This window comes from Phyllostomus discolor, chromosome 2 (genome assembly GCF_004126475.2).
Source record: "Phyllostomus discolor isolate MPI-MPIP mPhyDis1 chromosome 2, mPhyDis1.pri.v3, whole genome shotgun sequence".
Lineage (NCBI taxonomy): Eukaryota > Metazoa > Chordata > Mammalia > Chiroptera > Phyllostomidae > Phyllostomus > Phyllostomus discolor.
This window is the reverse complement of record NC_040904.2, coordinates 60,302,845-60,319,641: the sequence shown is the minus strand read 5'-3', so window position 1 is coordinate 60,319,641 and position 16,797 is coordinate 60,302,845. Positions and strand designations below refer to the sequence as shown.

The 16,797-nt window shown below is 39.2% G+C and overlaps 1 long non-coding RNA gene across 1 annotated transcript in view; it reads left to right on the top strand.

The window, feature by feature from the left end:
• Positions 1 to 4,340, top strand: part of LOC118498856 — a 43,133-nt gene extending 38,793 nt beyond the window's left edge. Inside the window, exons 3-4 of the long non-coding RNA XR_004901344.1 lie at positions 22 to 3,115; positions 3,430 to 4,340. This is a non-coding gene — a long non-coding RNA (uncharacterized LOC118498856). The remainder of the gene's footprint in view (positions 1 to 21; positions 3,116 to 3,429) is intronic.
• The last annotated feature ends 12,457 nt before the right edge of the window (positions 4,341 to 16,797 follow it).

Here is a 16,797-nt window from a genome sequence, read left to right as displayed (position 1 = left end):
TACTGCTATTTTCTCTTTTAGCAGCTTCCTCCCACCAAACTCAAGGTGCTGATTTCCAAAACAAAAAACAAAACAAAACAAAACAAAACAAAAAAACAACTGCCAATGGCTATGCTCTGTGGAGCAGGACATCCCCACAGGTGACTCCTATCACACTCTATCCGGCATCCCATAGACTGTACACTCCTATGGGAGCAGGGACCCCCAGCTATTTTGCTCAATCTTTTTTTCCCACATCACTGAGCTCAGAACCTGGAAATCCCCAATAAGTACTTGCTGAATGAATACATAAATGAACCATATCCAGAAGCTAATGGGGAACTACAAAAAGAAGTTATATAAACTAGTGACATGTTCTTTCCTTTCTTTATTACTTCACCTGGAAACATAATTCTGGTAGCAGTGGGGACATGGATCAAAGAATAATTGAGTTAACGTGGCCATGCAGGAGGGTATTGTAATAATTCGAGGACTGATAAGGGTGTAAAATAAGGTGATGCAAAGGATACTACAGGTGGGTAGTTTTGATGACTGATTGGGTATAAGCTGGGGAGTGATGGACTGAAAGAAGTTGAGGATTGCTTTCTGAGTTCTGCTTTTGTATTTCTGATCAAAATAAGGCATGTGGAATAAGAAACAGTTTCTAAAGGAATACCATGAGTCCAATTTTGGAAATGTTGTACTAAATTTGTAAAAGTATGGTGGGGAGACCCTCACTGGGCACTCATTGCATGAGGTCTGGAACTGACACAGTAGACATTATTGCTGACTCCCAACACCTATTCCACTCCTCTCTCAATGTGACTTGGGAAATTGACTTCTCAAAGATGGGCCTTAGTGATATAAAAGTACTGATCTATAAGTAATCTTACTTGCCAGTAACTGGTTCAGGACTAGGCATGTGATCTGATTTCCTATAAGTGAAAGTCACAAGAGGCTTCTGGGAAAGGTGTGAGAATCCAGGTTTTCTCTCCTCCAGTGGATTTCGATGAGGAAGCCTGCAGTCCTGGTGATCCTGACAACTTCCCTACAGCTGCAAAGGTACCCAGACACAGGATTAGGTCAACCCTGTGGACAGCAGAGTGGAGACAGAGAGAATCTGTTTCCTTGAGGACATTGTTGAGTCTGTGTAGCAGCCATCCTGGAAGCTTATACCACTTCTGGACTGTGTCTTCCAGGAGCATTTCTGTATCTTTTGTGATCATTTGGGTGTGGATTTTGTTAACAACAATTGAAAATATCTTAACTGAAACAGCTACAGGTATACATTTTGTGGTCACCAGACAGTGGGGAACAGGTAAAGCCAGGGAATTTAAAGAGATTACCTGGGGAGAGTGAAAAAAGGATGGTGTTCTGGGCACCTTACACTTATGATTGGATCCAATTCTGAATTCTAGCCAATGACTCAAGATTATTTTGTTTTTGCTTTTAGTCAAACAGTCTCCCTGAGTTTATCCTTCGACAGGTAGGCTTATGACCCTAACCATTCTTAAAATCACTTAACCTTTCTGTGTTTCAATGAGCTCAACTGTGAATTAGGGGTATACATTCAGCCTGTCTATCCAGATGGGCAGACTCAGGTTTTCTTAAAATTCCAAGCATACACAATCTTGAGAGGCTCTCTTAAAAATTGGGTACAGAGCCTTGGAAGGAACAAGTGCTCATAAGAAACCCTAAAACTTCAAGGTAGATCTTCCTCTGCTTGACTTCAGGGTTACTGTGTGGAGTGAGTGAGACAAAACATGTGATGTGCTTGGCACATGTTAACTGCTCAATAAAGTTTAGCTGGCATGATTGAGGATAATTTAATACACAATTTAGATGTAGATGATAGAGGTACACAAATATATACACTTATTGAACTTTTACATTGCTAGTTTTAGCTGTGCCCATCACTTCTGAGCAGAGTGCTTCCCCTCACTCTGTCCGTAGGGCCGACTTAGCCGCCGTGGGCAACAGAGTCTTGATTCACAATACTTTTAGGAGCACGCAAAAATGTTTCTATGTCTTTTAAAGTCAGAAGAAAAAAACTTTTAGGTTGAAAAACACTTTAATACACAATAGAAGTATTTTCATCTTTATCCCAATGTAGTAGCGAAATCTAATCTTTAATATTTTCTTAGGAAGAGCCCACAGAACAAAAGTTCCCAGGGCTCACAAAAGTCTGAATGCAACTCTGCTGTCTAATTCTCCCATTTGTGTTGCTTTTTTTTCTCTTTCCATTATTTTCCCACCTTCATCTCTTTCCAGCCCCTCCCTATGCTTTACCATTTACTTATTATTATTCTCCCACCTCTAACATTTTGTGGCCTATATGCATATGACTCTTAAAATGAAAAAATAAAAACCCAGCATTTTCCTTGGGTTAACTTTTCTTTCCTGTCTCAGCTGTTTAATTCTGCAGGTTATCAATTTACAGAGTGAAGACACATAATCCCTTTTAGAATGAAAGACTAAGAATAGAGAGTTTGAGACACACCTTCTGAAACAGCAGCTTCTTGAAAACCCGATTCCCAGCAGAGTGTTGCTGCTCTGCATTTTTCACACTGGAACGTGGTGAAAACGATGAACATTAATTAGGATTACAGAGACTCAGAGGCTTACCGCGCTATGACAGCTTAGAAGAAAGAATGACACTTCTATTTTTTGGATGCAAGTCTAAGTGTCATGTGTGTTTTAATTCTTGGGCTCAAGCCAAGTTACTATAGCGGTGAGATGCAGACTATTATTTTTAGGTCATATTATGTAGGGGTGTAGACTATTATTTTAGATTAAGAGGGAGGTGGGTTTGGCTGATTTTAGATGATCAAGTTTCCTATTATGAACCTTCCTTCAAAAACTAATTTTGAAATGTTATCATTTATAGTTTATGCTTATAAAGAACTTAATGTTGGAAGCATTCCTTAGTTCAAGGAGATTTCACGCCTGAGTAATTTTCAAGTTTTATTGTTTTCCAGCTTACTTGCCTTACTTAGGATCCCCACTGCTTCTTACATTTCATAAATAAATGAGTTAAAGAAAAAAGCAGACACGACAAAAACAAACCAATGCTTAACTCCCTCTTCCAACAACCCCATGTCCTAAGGGAGATATACATAAAATAAGAAATAAAGTGGTAAGTTTCCTGTCTCCTGAATGCCTTGAATTCTAATTACTCCTTAAAAACAGATTTAAAACAAATACTTTTATGAATAATATACAGATCATTAAGATTGCAATCTCTAAACTCTAGCATATGATATGTCTCTGATTCACCATATAAATTCACACTGATTACCCAGGATGATTTCCAGATGTTTACTCTCTGCATGTAATTAAATTTTGATAAAATCTGCAGCTTAGCTGCTTAAAAACAAACAAATGAATTTAAAAAACTCTCAAAAAAAACTTGAAAAATTTTTTTTCACTGATATATTGTTTCCCCCATAGGAGTCACCCCTTTCATGACAGAAACCTCTTTCCTCAAAAACGTCTGGCTTTCTTAAATCCATTCCTGGTTTTAACCAAAGAGAAAGTTGCACTAGGAAATATGATGGATTGGTCACTTCTAGGCCATCATTTGGGAGGAAATTGCCACAGAATTTGCATGACAGAATAGAAAATTGGTACAAGTAAATTAATGACTGTATTCACAGATGTAAAAGGGAATAGGAAAATATTACAATGGGGAGTAAAATTAAATCTTCAGGGGGAATCAAAGTATCATGGAAAAACAAGATATGAGCATTGTCTTTTTATGTGTTAGGAATTGAAATGTTAAGTTTGAGAAAATCTGTGCCATGTAGCAACTGGAACACGGCAGTATAGGTACTGCAGCTAACGAAGAGACAGATGCTGCATAATGAAAAAGGAACAGGAGTCAGATAGACAGAAAAATAGTTCGGAGATACAGATTATTTAGAAATTATTTAAATATATTAGAAAGAAGGAGATGGTAAAATAATCAAATGCAGAGCAATAAAGCAGGGGAAACACCATAAGAGATGAAGAAGGAGACAAAACAATTCGACAAGAGAGAAAAGATGAAGAGGTAGAATGAGAGCAAGCACTAGGCATTGGTTCTGTAATGACCTGTTTCTCATGAAAAATGCATTATCCTAGAGGGGAATGATTTTTCTCCTCCCTCACAATACTTTGATTTGTGTGTCTACAACACACCAAGCCCACTGGGATGCTGCCAATGGATTCAGAGCTTCCAGAATCATCAACCAGAGACTGCTGTTCCAGACACCAAATGCAGTGTAAATAATTAAATATCAATGCAAGTCAACTAACATTTACTGAGTGTGGTCTCCCAGAATGAAGCACACATCCACATTCTGACAGAAGTTTAAGGTCTTGACAGAAAAGCAAAAACCCAAATAAACCACAACGGTGATTGGAGGAGGTGGACTCCAAAAGAGTAAATACAATTAGCCCAGAGTTTCTTCACCTTTTTTGGAATAACAGGCTTCACATATTTGATGAAAGCCTCAGATTTTTTACCCAGGAAAATACACATTTGTATATACAAGATTTTATTTATGTCAAGAGGGTCAAAAATCTCATGAACTCTGTGTTTGCCCTAGTTTAAGATCTTAAGACTTCTGAATTTCATAGAGAATCTTGAATAGGCCATTTGTAAAACTGCTTTACTGATTCCCTCCAGTTAAAACCTTAGGAACTATTGGAATTACTGAATGGGAGTAATTAAAGAGTGAGGCACAGATGTTGTTCCTCTGTGAAATCTTTATTGAAACAACTCCTCCTCAATTTCCCAGCAGAGTTTGACTTTTTTGTTTGTTTCTGTGTTCTAGAAAAAAAATTGACTTTTAAAATGCATGTAATACAAAATAATAAAATAAATACTTGGAAAAGTCAGGGTGAAAGGAAAACATAGATATAAAGACAAATTCCAGAGATAAAAATTCACAGGTAAAATAGTCTCATGGTAGATATAAGTTACAATTTTGTAACTTCTTCATCACCAAAGTTAAGACAGAGGCATGTTTAATTACAAGACTTAAATAATCCATAAAGTAAAAATTAATCTAATTGTTTAATTATTGGTTAGGGTATATTAGGCTTCAAGTAACACAAAACCAAAGCAATATGAATTGGTGGTTATTTTTCTCACTTAAGAAATGCAGAGGTGGGCAGTCGTTCATTCATGCTATTGCAGACCAAGGCTTTTTCTGTCTTCTCTGCTTGCTTTTCATCACTTTTGTAGTCTCATTGCCTCAGTTGAGCTGCTGTACCTCAACATCATATCCTGACCAAGGCAGAGAGAAGAGGTAAGGCCAGAGCTCTCTCTTCCATATGGATTTTTCATCAGGAATGTAATTGCCATCTAAGAAGCTTGCTTGAAGATTTCCTTCTATATTTCATGGCCAGAACTGGATCCTATGAATACCCTTCCTTATAAGAGAGACTGGGAAGTAAGCATGTGTCTTTTTTGGCCTTTGAAAAGAAAAGAGGGCAAGAAAGGCCTTGGAAATGGCTTTGGGTTAGTGTCTTTTACACATATGAACAGTTTTCCTGATGCTGAGCAACCTCATTCTTAGATGTCTTCAAAATGAAGATATTGTGTGATACCTCAGACTATGTCCTAAACATTGGCCCTACAGTAAATGCAGCAGCAAGTTCCATCATATTCCATGGAACTATATGTTTCTGTCCATGGGCTGATGCTTAGGCTAAAACACAGATTTGGAGAGTGCAAGTTTATAAAGAATCAAAACAATACATCAAGTTCACAGCTCTGTTATGACCTGGTTTATCCAAGGGTAACACAGCCTATCTAGAGTAATATATGGACAGCAATACCCTTACACCACTCCTTCATAAATATTACATCTCACAATTGAACTTTGAATAAGAATGGGACCACAGGGAGTTTAAGGCAGTAATCTCCAGCCCAAACCTACCTGGAGCACAAAAGCCTGCATTGCTGATAAAGAGAGGGGTGTGTGTGTGTGTGTGTGTGTGTGTTTATCTCCATATGTATAAATATATATGTATACACACACACACACACATATATATATATATTTAACAACCAACTAGTGAGAAGGGAGGGTTAAGTCCTCCTTCAACAAATTCACCAACACATATGCCTGGCAAAGATGAGCCCCAGGAAGAAGTAATCATTCTTTCTACTATATTCGCCTCGCACTTTGTCCCTGTCTCAATGATAGTATGTACAGCCCAGATCTATGCAGCTCTGTTGCTGGCTATGAGCCTACTCATTTTGTAGCTCCAGACCATGTTATTGTTCATAATAGTCTTAGGTATATTTTTAGAAAATTTAGAAAAAATATTTTTTATTGAATAGTGAATGGTAGTTGCTTAGGTAATATTAGGAGGGACAGCTTTACACAAAGAAACCAATCACAACTTATTTCATGCTATTTTCAGTAGTATTTAGTTGAAATAAGCAATATTTGAATTCTTTCTGCTTGAAGACTGGCATGCTAGGTGCAATGGGTGAGACCCTAGCGGATAAAAGCTCAAGGGAGGGGAGATGTACTTTCCCTTGGAGATCCTGTGAACTAGCCAGGATGAGGGGACCATAAAACATGTATCTGAGAAAGGAAAACAGGCCATTTACATCACCGTTGTTTTACTAAAGGGAAAATTCTGCACTGGGTGAGAACAAAGCAGAATTTAATTATAGTGCTTTGTGCCTAATTTCATGTTTAAGGTTTTTTGCTTGATGAAAGGGATTAAGGTCTAGGACTTGTTCATAATTGGAGGTGTTACTAAATAAAATGAGCTGGTGAATGGGGCTTCCTGATGTAAAATTTTAAAATATACTTGTGAAATCTATTCTTCATAATTTATAATCAAGCTACATATCAAGAATTAATTGTTTTATTAGAAACAGAAACACAATTTGCAAGTTGCTTTTCATTGTTGTAGTTATTAAGGAGGCATTCCCATCTTATTTGGGGCTTAATAACAAATGGAAAATAACATCATACAAATTACATGCTTAGTTGCAAGTATAACCGAAAGTGAAAGATGAACAAGATATGTGGAGAAAAAAAGCTTATTTATTGTCACAGAGAGTTAGAGAATTAAGAGGTGGAAATCAGTTAGCTGGGAGTATAAAATTCTGGGCGAAGAATTTCAGATTTCATATGCTGAGAAACAGAGAGTGATTTGCTTTTTAAAATATTCCTGTTATTAGTTATAAAATCTTTGAGAGTATAACTGTCTTCCAAGTGTGCATTTATCCATTCAGTAAACACTATGGTAGATGGGGGATCAAAAATAAATAAGAAATAATCCTTGCTCTGCTATGAACTGTGGTCTACTAGAGAGGAAATGATGTTTATACAAAAATCTGTCATAGAAGGTGAACTGTTTTAAATCCCATGGCAGAAATATAGATCAAGTTCAGGGGACCCTGATATGAAAGATTATCTCCAGCTGTATGGCATCAAAAAAGGCTTCATAGAAGAGGTGACACTTGAGCTAGACACTAGGGGATTAGCAACGTTTTGACACAGGGAGTTGGAAAGAAGGACAATTCTAGTGCAGCTAAAGTGTTGGTGGCAGAAAAGAGAGACATATGTATAGAGAATAGAAAATAGTCCAGCTTCCCTGGTCTATGAACTCATTAAATGGAAAAATAAGGTTGAAAACATAAGTTGAGGTCAAATTTTGGAGAGTCTGTTAGGTTTTAAATGAAGGTGTTTGGACTTTATTTGGTAGATAATGAGGAGCTATTGATGTTTTTTGAGTACCCAGTAGACACTGAACATGTGTTTTATGAGCGGATGAGGCGTCATCTGATCTGAACCAGGCTATCTCTCTCTGCACACTCTGAAGTGCCTAACATGGTATTAGGATGTAATAAATGTACAACAATGTTTTAATTGGCTATAGAGAAATACATGAGCAAGGAAGCCCTCTAAGAAAATTATTGAGAATGTCTGACGTGTTACAGGGAACAGACAAGGAGGGGACCAGACGCTCTTTTGGCACTCGGTACTCACATCCACCCTGTCCTGTGTGTTCACTGTGTCACAGGCATGGGAAACTAATCACTACAGTTCTTAGGCTCCCTTCCTTCCAGGGTTTGAGATGTTCCCATGAGATTTGGAAGGTGAAATGCAGGTGGAGACCACTTTTGTTTCTATAGCAGTGGCATACTCTGGAATAAATGAATTTTTACTGTGGACAGACTTCTTCTGTCAAATGACCAGCTTCATAAATGTGGGACAACTGTGAAATTGGCAACAGTTTCCTGACCTCTGGGTGCTGACAATGATTCTCACCTCTGTTTCCCTGCTAACAGAGTTATAACCTCAAAAGCTACAAGGGGCATGATATTTCTAACAGGCCTCCTCACTTACATGTCTCCAGCCCCTCCAGTGATTTGGTAGCACCCAATGCCCTGTATTAAATTCCTTTCTACTTACAGTACCTAAAATGGTTTCTGTTTCTTTCGCTGAATACTGATGGGAATGGTAGACAAGGAAACTTGCATACAGGAGGGTGAGAGTTATTCAAGGACAAGTCATGATGGGATGAAAGGCAAGAAATTCAAGTAAGAGGCCTTCTGCACCACCGAGGGCATCAATATGTCTTTAGTCTGTCCTGGTGCAGGACTTGTTCCCAGTCCTCTCTTACCTTTACCTTAAAAATACTTTCTCCCAATTACAAAAAATAATATATATTCATTGTAGAAAACTCATCTTATCTGGGGGATATGTTCCAAGGCCTTCAGTGGATACCTGAAAAACAGCAGATAGCACCAAACTCTATATATACTGTTCTTTTCTCTGTATACATCCCTATGATAAAGTTTAATTTACAGATGAAGCCCAGTAAGAGATTAACAACAATAACTGATGATACAATAAAACAATTATAACAATATACTGAAGTAAAAGTTATGTGATAAATGGCTTTGGAATCATTATTAAGTAAAGTAAGGGTTACTTGAACACAAGCACTATGACAATGTGACTGTTGATCTAATAACTTAGCCCCTAGGTAACTAATGGGGGGCAGGGGCATATACAACATGGATACTCTGCACAAAGGGGTGATTCATGGCCCCCGGGTGAGGGTGGGAGTGCAAAAAGTGGGACCACATAAAATTTCATAACGCTACTCAGAACCACATACAATTTAAAACTTATGGAATTTCCCATTTAATATCTTCAAATGGTAGTTGACCATGGGTAACTGAAATCACAGAAAGTGAAACTGGGGATAAGGGAGAACTACTGTACAGAAAACTATAAAGAAGGAAATAAAAATCATCCATAATTCTGTCATTCATAGATAACTTTTTGAATCAGTAAAGATGAGGCTCATCTATAAATGCCAGAAAACCCACTATAGCAGTAACGTAAGTGAAGCGGACACACGTTTCTTTCTTTCATGTAAACAACATTTATGGGAAAGCAAGCCAGAAGTGGGGTGGTGGTTCTGTGTGCATCAGGAACCCAGGCTCCTCTCTTGTAGTTCTATTTTTGATACATGCTTCCACTGCAGTGTTCAAGATGACTGGTCTAGCTCATTCTGTCATGTCTGCATTCTAGCCAGTAGGAAGAGAAAAAGAAAAAAAGAGTCTGACCCCTCTCTTTAAGGAAATCACAAGTGACATTTTGCTTATATTCCTCTGTTCACAATGGTCACATCTATTTGAAGAGGAAGGTGAGAAATGCAATCTGTATTCTGTGTAGCTATGTCCTTAGCTGAAAATGGAAGGGTTCTTCCAGAGGAAGGAGACAAGGAAGGATATTAGAAGAAAGTTCTTGCTCTGCCACATCGCTGTAACCACCCAGTCCCCCTCATGTGGGAGCTTGCAGTTTTCCTTTTCTTGGGCTCTTAGCTTCCAACACCATCCCCATCCTGGTAATGCTACTGCTGATGCCATTTTTTTTTGTCACTTTGCCCTTTTTTTCCTGCTTGGAGTACTTCTTTTAACATTAGTTATTTTATCTTTAAAAATCTTTCTCTCTCAACCTACCCTGGACCACCTGACTTTCCTCCTCTCATATGTCTATCTGAAAATTTAACACGTCACTGGGCCCCTCAAGATAAACCTCTGTACCGCCTCTTGTAAAGACACCTTGACCTGAATTACAGATGATTTTCCAAGAGGGTTTCAGGCTGTATTGCCCTTCTCCAGTCAGTAGTTCTTGGAAACAGCCTTTTCCTTGAACTTTTCTGGATCCACTGAGGCCCTTTGTGCATTTCACATGAAGCTCTGATCAATGTCCCTTGCTCTGTGCCTGACCAGGGCTGCAGGTCACCTCTTGTCGTGTAAACTGCATTACTTCTGATTTCCAGCCAGTATTCTTTCAGGATCCTTTTCAGTCTGTGAGTTTTCTCCAACCATATTTTTCCTTTTCATTTTCTACTTTTTCTGCTTTTACTTCAAAACCTTTTCAGGGACTGAAGCCCTCTGGCCACAGAAATATATGAAAATAGATATTTAATTCATGCATCTGGTTGATGAAATTTCTCTCTTTACTCCCTTTAGGCTAAGCAAGACTCAATGAACATCCTGTATCTTCTGAGACCTTAGCTCTTATCTACAACATTTTGAGCTTCCTGAAGCTTAAAGCTTTGAGATGCAGCCATAGACGGTCGACTTACAATGCTACTCCTTAGAGAAATTCCCTGGCTGTGAAAGTTTCTATTGCCTGATAAGGTGGGGATGATACTTTCCCAAGGAAGGGGAGGATCAGTTCAATATAATTCAACATCTACTCTCTGTGCATGTAAGAGACAAGGAAAGGAGAGTCTTCTGGGCCTTCAGCAATTACAGTAGTCTAGCTTAGCTACTACAACAGATTTCAAATCTCACTGGTTTTAAACTGAAAAAGTTGCTTTCTTTCTCATGCTACTTGTCCTTTGTGGGTAGGCAGGTGGACTCTGACATTACAGATGTTGAAAGACTTGGGCTGATGGAGGAGCTTTATCTCAAACCCTGGTGGACTCCAGTTCAGAGGAGAAAGAGAGCTCTGGAGGTTCTTGTGTCAGTAATTCACTAGCCCAGCCAGGAACAGACCCGTGTCACTTCTACTCATTGGCTAGAACTAGTCATGTGGTCCTATCAAACCACAAGGAGACCAGGAAGTACTACCTCGTGCATGAAACGGCAAAGAACTGGGTATATTTAGACAGCAGCACTATTAATGTTCATAGAACCTAAGAAAAATCTAGCTAATTGTGATTGTTAACAAGCCACTATTTCACCCAGCCTAACTTGAGGCAATTGCAATCCAGATTTCTAAACCTCTTTGCATTTTAATCAAGAGAAAACACTCAATATTTTGCCCCCAATTACTTTGTATCCCTCTCAAATTGTTCCACTTCAAGGTAAGATGTTTTGAGAATGCTGATGCAAACTCCCAGGCCAGTCTCAGCTTCTTTGCTAACATCCTTGGCACTTGGGTTCTCCTTGAGCTTCCTCTGCACCCCCATAGCCAGCCCCAGCTTCACCCCACCTCCCATCACCCTGGGAGCTGCTTGCATGCATCAGTGGATGGCAGCAATACACAAGGGCACATCATTGTTGGAAAGGAACTGCCTTCTGCCTGCCAAGGACAAATGCAGACACACAAAGCAATATCAAGCAAGACTTCACATCAAAGAGAACCTTGCCTGGGCTTGCCAAGGGCAGGGCTGCCTCTGCACCTCTCTCTTTAATCTCGTTAGTGTTCTTGGGGCCCAAGGAGCTCACAGAGCTCCTTCTAGTCACCCTCATTCACCCAGCACTCCTGTTCACTCTGACACCTGAAGCTTGCTTAGGCTGTCCCCGAATCTGGCCTCAACCACTTGAACAGAGCAGAATGGCAAGGGTTTAAAAATGTTAGGTGATTAGGAAGGAAAATCCATGAGAAACATTTGCTATGTGAATTGTGTTTGAGCTGGAGAACAGAATACTTCACTCCATTTGTCCAGCGTAACCACACAGAGAGTTAAGTCCATGCTGAAGGCCTCAGGGGAAACAGCACAAGCAGGAATACTCAGCTATTGAGTAAGGAAGGATGCTCCATGAACAGAGGCTGGGGAACTTTAGAACCGAGTCTGGAAAGGAGAGCAGCAGTCCTGGGCACTCAGAGCTGATGCGAGGTGGTGTGCCAAACTGAAGCTCCAGAGAAACTTCGAAGTTCTGCTTTAGAATCAACACAACAGTTATCTTGCTTTAAGGGCAAGAAAGTTTCTACTTTTGGAAGGAGGACAGGGACATAGGAAAATACACACTTTATTTTAAAATACAGGTAAGGTTGGGGGGTAGGTAGGGCTGGGGAGAGTAGTGGGCGATAAATGGGGACAACTGTAATTGAACAACAATAAAAAGTTTTAAAAAACGACTTTTGATTTTAAATGTAATGTACACACATAGTAAAAATGCAAAAAAATAAATAAAATTAAAAAAACAGGTAGGGCTTTTCATGCTAGATGCTAAAGAACTCTTAAAAAGATATATTAATCATCCAAAGACAATGGATGTTTTTAAAGTTCTGAAGTCAAATATTGTGAGAACTGTAAGGAGCTGTAGAGATCGTCTTTTTCAAAGTGTTTTCTGAGTTAAGAAATCGAGGCTCAGGGCCATCAAAAGGCCTTTTCAAGGTCACACAGCTGGTTAGTGGCAAAGCTGCAGCTAGAACCCGGAGCGCCCTGGTCTCAGGCACGGCGGAGCAGTCCTAGACATGGCTTCTGAGCGGGTCTGCAACTTCATCAAGTACAATATTTTTAACACGGTGCCTTCAACCCTTTGACTAAGATCTTCCACTGTGGCCAACCCTACAGCCCTGTTCCAACAGCTTCCCAGAATGGTAGTAATTAGAGCAAGAAAAGTAATGGATAGGGCCCAGAAAAAATGTCACATTTCTAGAAATGGGAGGAGGTGGAGATAATGCATTTATATAATTTCCTGCTTTCAGGGCTTCACGTGATCTGGGTCCATGGGGAGAACTCAGGCATGCCATGATGGGAAAAAAAAAATTACATCTTTTACTAACCTCCCACTGAAAGGCAGCATTTCCTTTGTTATGAAATCACAACAGTATTTGCAGTACTTGGGTTTTGTCACTAATAGAAATAATAAACATTCTCATATTACATTAATTGTGATAGATGTCTTGAAATACCCTCATTACCATTTTGTAATTATGGTAGTTTTTACATCTGTCAATAGGTCTTTTATTTCATGTTTAATAAATAAGCACAGATATTATTATGCCACAGTTTATAAATATTTTGATATCAAAATTTCAATATCATTAGATTCCTTTATAACTCGCTGCATTTTATTTTACACTGTTACAGGCATTATTCTGAGGGGGGGGTCTGTAGACTTCACGTGGCTTTCAAGGGAGTTCTGGCATGAAGATGAGGAATCCCTGAAGTGTGAGGGAAAAATGAGTGTCAGGTTGCTGATGGATACCCATGTCCCATCACCCTGTGGGCTGAGAGTGACAGAGCTGCTCACTTGTCATTCTGGGTTGGAGAACGGCCAGCGTCTCTTGCCACAGACAGTGCTGGTAAATCCAGGGCGCACCAGGCTTTGAAGGCTGGTGTGACTATAATTACAAAATATGTCAGAAAAGAACCCATTGTCTGGCATTATTATTAAAATGATGGCTGACAGGGATTTCGTGACATTTATGGTAAGAAGGCTGTGTTCAAATGTCCCATGGAAGTGGACTTTTCTGAGGGAGTCAGCACTCCGAAGTCAATCAGTTTTCTCAAAGATGGCAAAGCTGGATTGGCATGGCAAATAAATGCTCAGAAAAATAAAATGTTAAAATATCAAGACAATATTTTCCACCTCTCAAATGGGCAAAAAGTTTTAAAGATGATAATTCTCAGGATCGGTGAAGCGTAATGAAGTATTTTCATAAGCTGCCCACAAGACCAAGAGTTGGCATAACTTTCTAGATGGCAGTTTAGGCTCTACGTGTATGTGCCTTTCACCCAATAATTTCACTTCCAGGAATTTATGCTACAGAGAGAATTATAAAGATATTGTTTTTAAAATATTCATCATCATGTTATATGTAACAGTAAAAATTGGAGACAACATGAATGCTAAAAATATGAGATTGTTTAAATAAATTATGCCAAATCTGGAGGACTAATTATTATATAGCCAATTTTTTAAAATAGCCATACCAAGAATAACTTAATAACATGGGAAAATACATAAATATAATGTGAGGCTTAAAATGCGAGACATAAATCTGGATGTGTGAAATAATCCTAATAATCCTGTTTTTTAGTATGAAAAATATTGGTTGTATTTCTTTGTAATCTTATATGCATATGCACGTAGCCTAGGTATATGTTTTTTAAAATTTGGAAGAAAAGGTATCAAACTATTTGTAGTCTTTGGGTAGATGTATTTTAAATATTTTTATTTCTTTTTTATACTTTTTTGTATATTCTGGCATTAGGTAAAGCAGTAAGACATTGTTCAGTAAGCGATGAGCTGGTGCCACATGAGCTGATGGCTATTTGCAGTGCTTTCTTGAGCCAGACAAAAGTTTGTTTTGCTGGTTGCTACTGAGTGTTATTGTTCTCCTAACCTTTGCGCTCCTTCCCCAGCATTGGCTTCTAGATGTCTGATTTAACGAAGTTCAGGGCACTTTACCCATGTGTCTTAGCTCCTAAAGCTTAAATAGAAAATTTAGAAATTACATCAAAACTGCCAATCTGATAGAGTCAGCAGCAATATGCATGTGAACCAGACACCTCTTGGCATAATGAAAAATAGTTCAATGGGGAATTTGAAGCTTTGTAAACAAAGCTAATGATTGAGCTTAAAATAGGGTGAGAATTCGAGGAGGCAGGAGGCAGTCTGCCCCCTTCTCTCCACCTCTGACTACTTCCTCCTACTTGTGCTTTGTGCCTTTTGAGGGCCAGAAAGGGGGATGAAAAAGAATTCTTTCAGAGCCACTTAACTTTCTTTTTGGCTGATATTTGTTTGAAAGTGATGATTATTTAGCATGTTGTGTATAAATTGGCTGAAAAAATCTGTTTGGGTAGGTGAAAACCTTTTTTATTGATTTTACCTTGAAAGTGGGAATTGTGAAGGTAGTTTTTTATATGTGAAAGTTTGTTTGAAGGTTCTACTATTTACAATGCCATTTTGAATTTTGAAAACACTGAAGTCTGTAGCCCATTCCTTCTTTCTTTCTTAAACTTGGATCGATTTTCTCCTGTGTGAAGTTTAAAATAATAAAAGCTGAGAAACCATTTACTCAACGCCTTCTGTTGCATAGCAATCTAAACAAACAAGTCCCTTTCCTCAGTTAAGAACTTTCCAATAAAACAAATCACAAAGGCTGTGTTTTAAAAAGATGATTTCCAAGACTTCTTTTTTTTAAGCTTCCTTAGAAAAAAATAAAGGCCAAAGATTTCAGGCAAAAGACTCAATTGAGTTTTTAGTGAGTCACTTCTCATGCTACTTCAGGGATGTGAAAACTTTTTTGTTTGCCATGAGGCCAGGGAGCTGAGCTGGACACAGGAGAACAAGCCCATGGAAGCAGGGAAAACAATAAAAAGTAATGATTACCATACAGTGTTCAGTATCATCTGTATGCCAGTCACCATGCCATGTAAATGATCTAATCTCATAACACACCTCTTATGTTGGATTTCCATTTGCACCCCACAGTACGCCCTCTACTCTTCTCCATCCTGTTCTTTGCTCAGAAACAATGGCCTGTGTGGAGAGTGGCAAAGCGCTCTCTTACCCAAGGGCACTGGCAGGAGAGAGGAGAAAGGAGGGAAAGATGGCTATTCACTTTCCAGGCTGCTTATGGCAGGCTGGCTGTGTCCCTCCACCCAGAGTCACAGCTCCTGCCATATGGCCCTTCCGTCCAGTTCCCTCCCTGAGTCCAGAAATTGCTCCTCGCCCTCTGCCCCTTCAGGTCTTGAGGTGATAAGAGCTGCCTGCTGTTTCTAGTTCCAGAAGATGACTATATCCCTGATGGTCAAGTACAGCCCTACCCAGATCTTGGCAAAGATTTTTATTAACCCTCTTCCACCACCACTTTGGTTTTCTGCTTACCTGTTACTCCTGCTGCCATCATCAAGGAGACCACTGATCATTCTTATGAAGAAGATGATAATAGCCTTCTAACTGACTCTTACCTTCCAGCTTATTTTAGGCAGTACTGCAAAGCAAATCTTTCTAAAGCACTGCGAAGACATTTAATTGACTCCCACTGCCCAACGGCAAGTATTCAAACCTACCAATTTTAGACTCCCCTGAGCTCTTAACTTCGGTTAAGCAGCTTGTTCTCCATCTCTCAGACAGGTAGGCAGTTTTCGGTCCCCTGCGAATGCTCACACAGCCAGCAGTTTCCACACGTGCTCCTCCAGCCCCACCCTTCCAGTCAGCCTTCTTGCCCTGATGTCCCACATGGAATGTCGTTCCATGCAATTGTTTGGGAAATACATCAGATGCCACCTTGCTGTACATCTTCTGATGTTTTGGAAACATTATTTTAATTTTAAATGATTTGCTTTTCAAAATCATAGGCTTTGGCACAGAGTAGTTTTGACCTTGACTATAAACTCTGTCAACACTGGAAACTTGCACAAGTTATTAACCTGGCAGAGGTCCTTTCACTCAAGAATGAAAGGGTAGGATCCTGGCTGGTGTAGCTCAGTGGATGGAGCACTGGCTTGCAGACTGAAAGGTTGCCGGTGCCAGGCAACTAATCGATGTTTCTCTCCCACTCTTCGTCCCTCCTATCCCCTCTCTCTAAAAATAAATAAATAAAATGTTTTAAAAAAGGAAAGGGTAGTAATAATACTCATCTCACGTGGTAT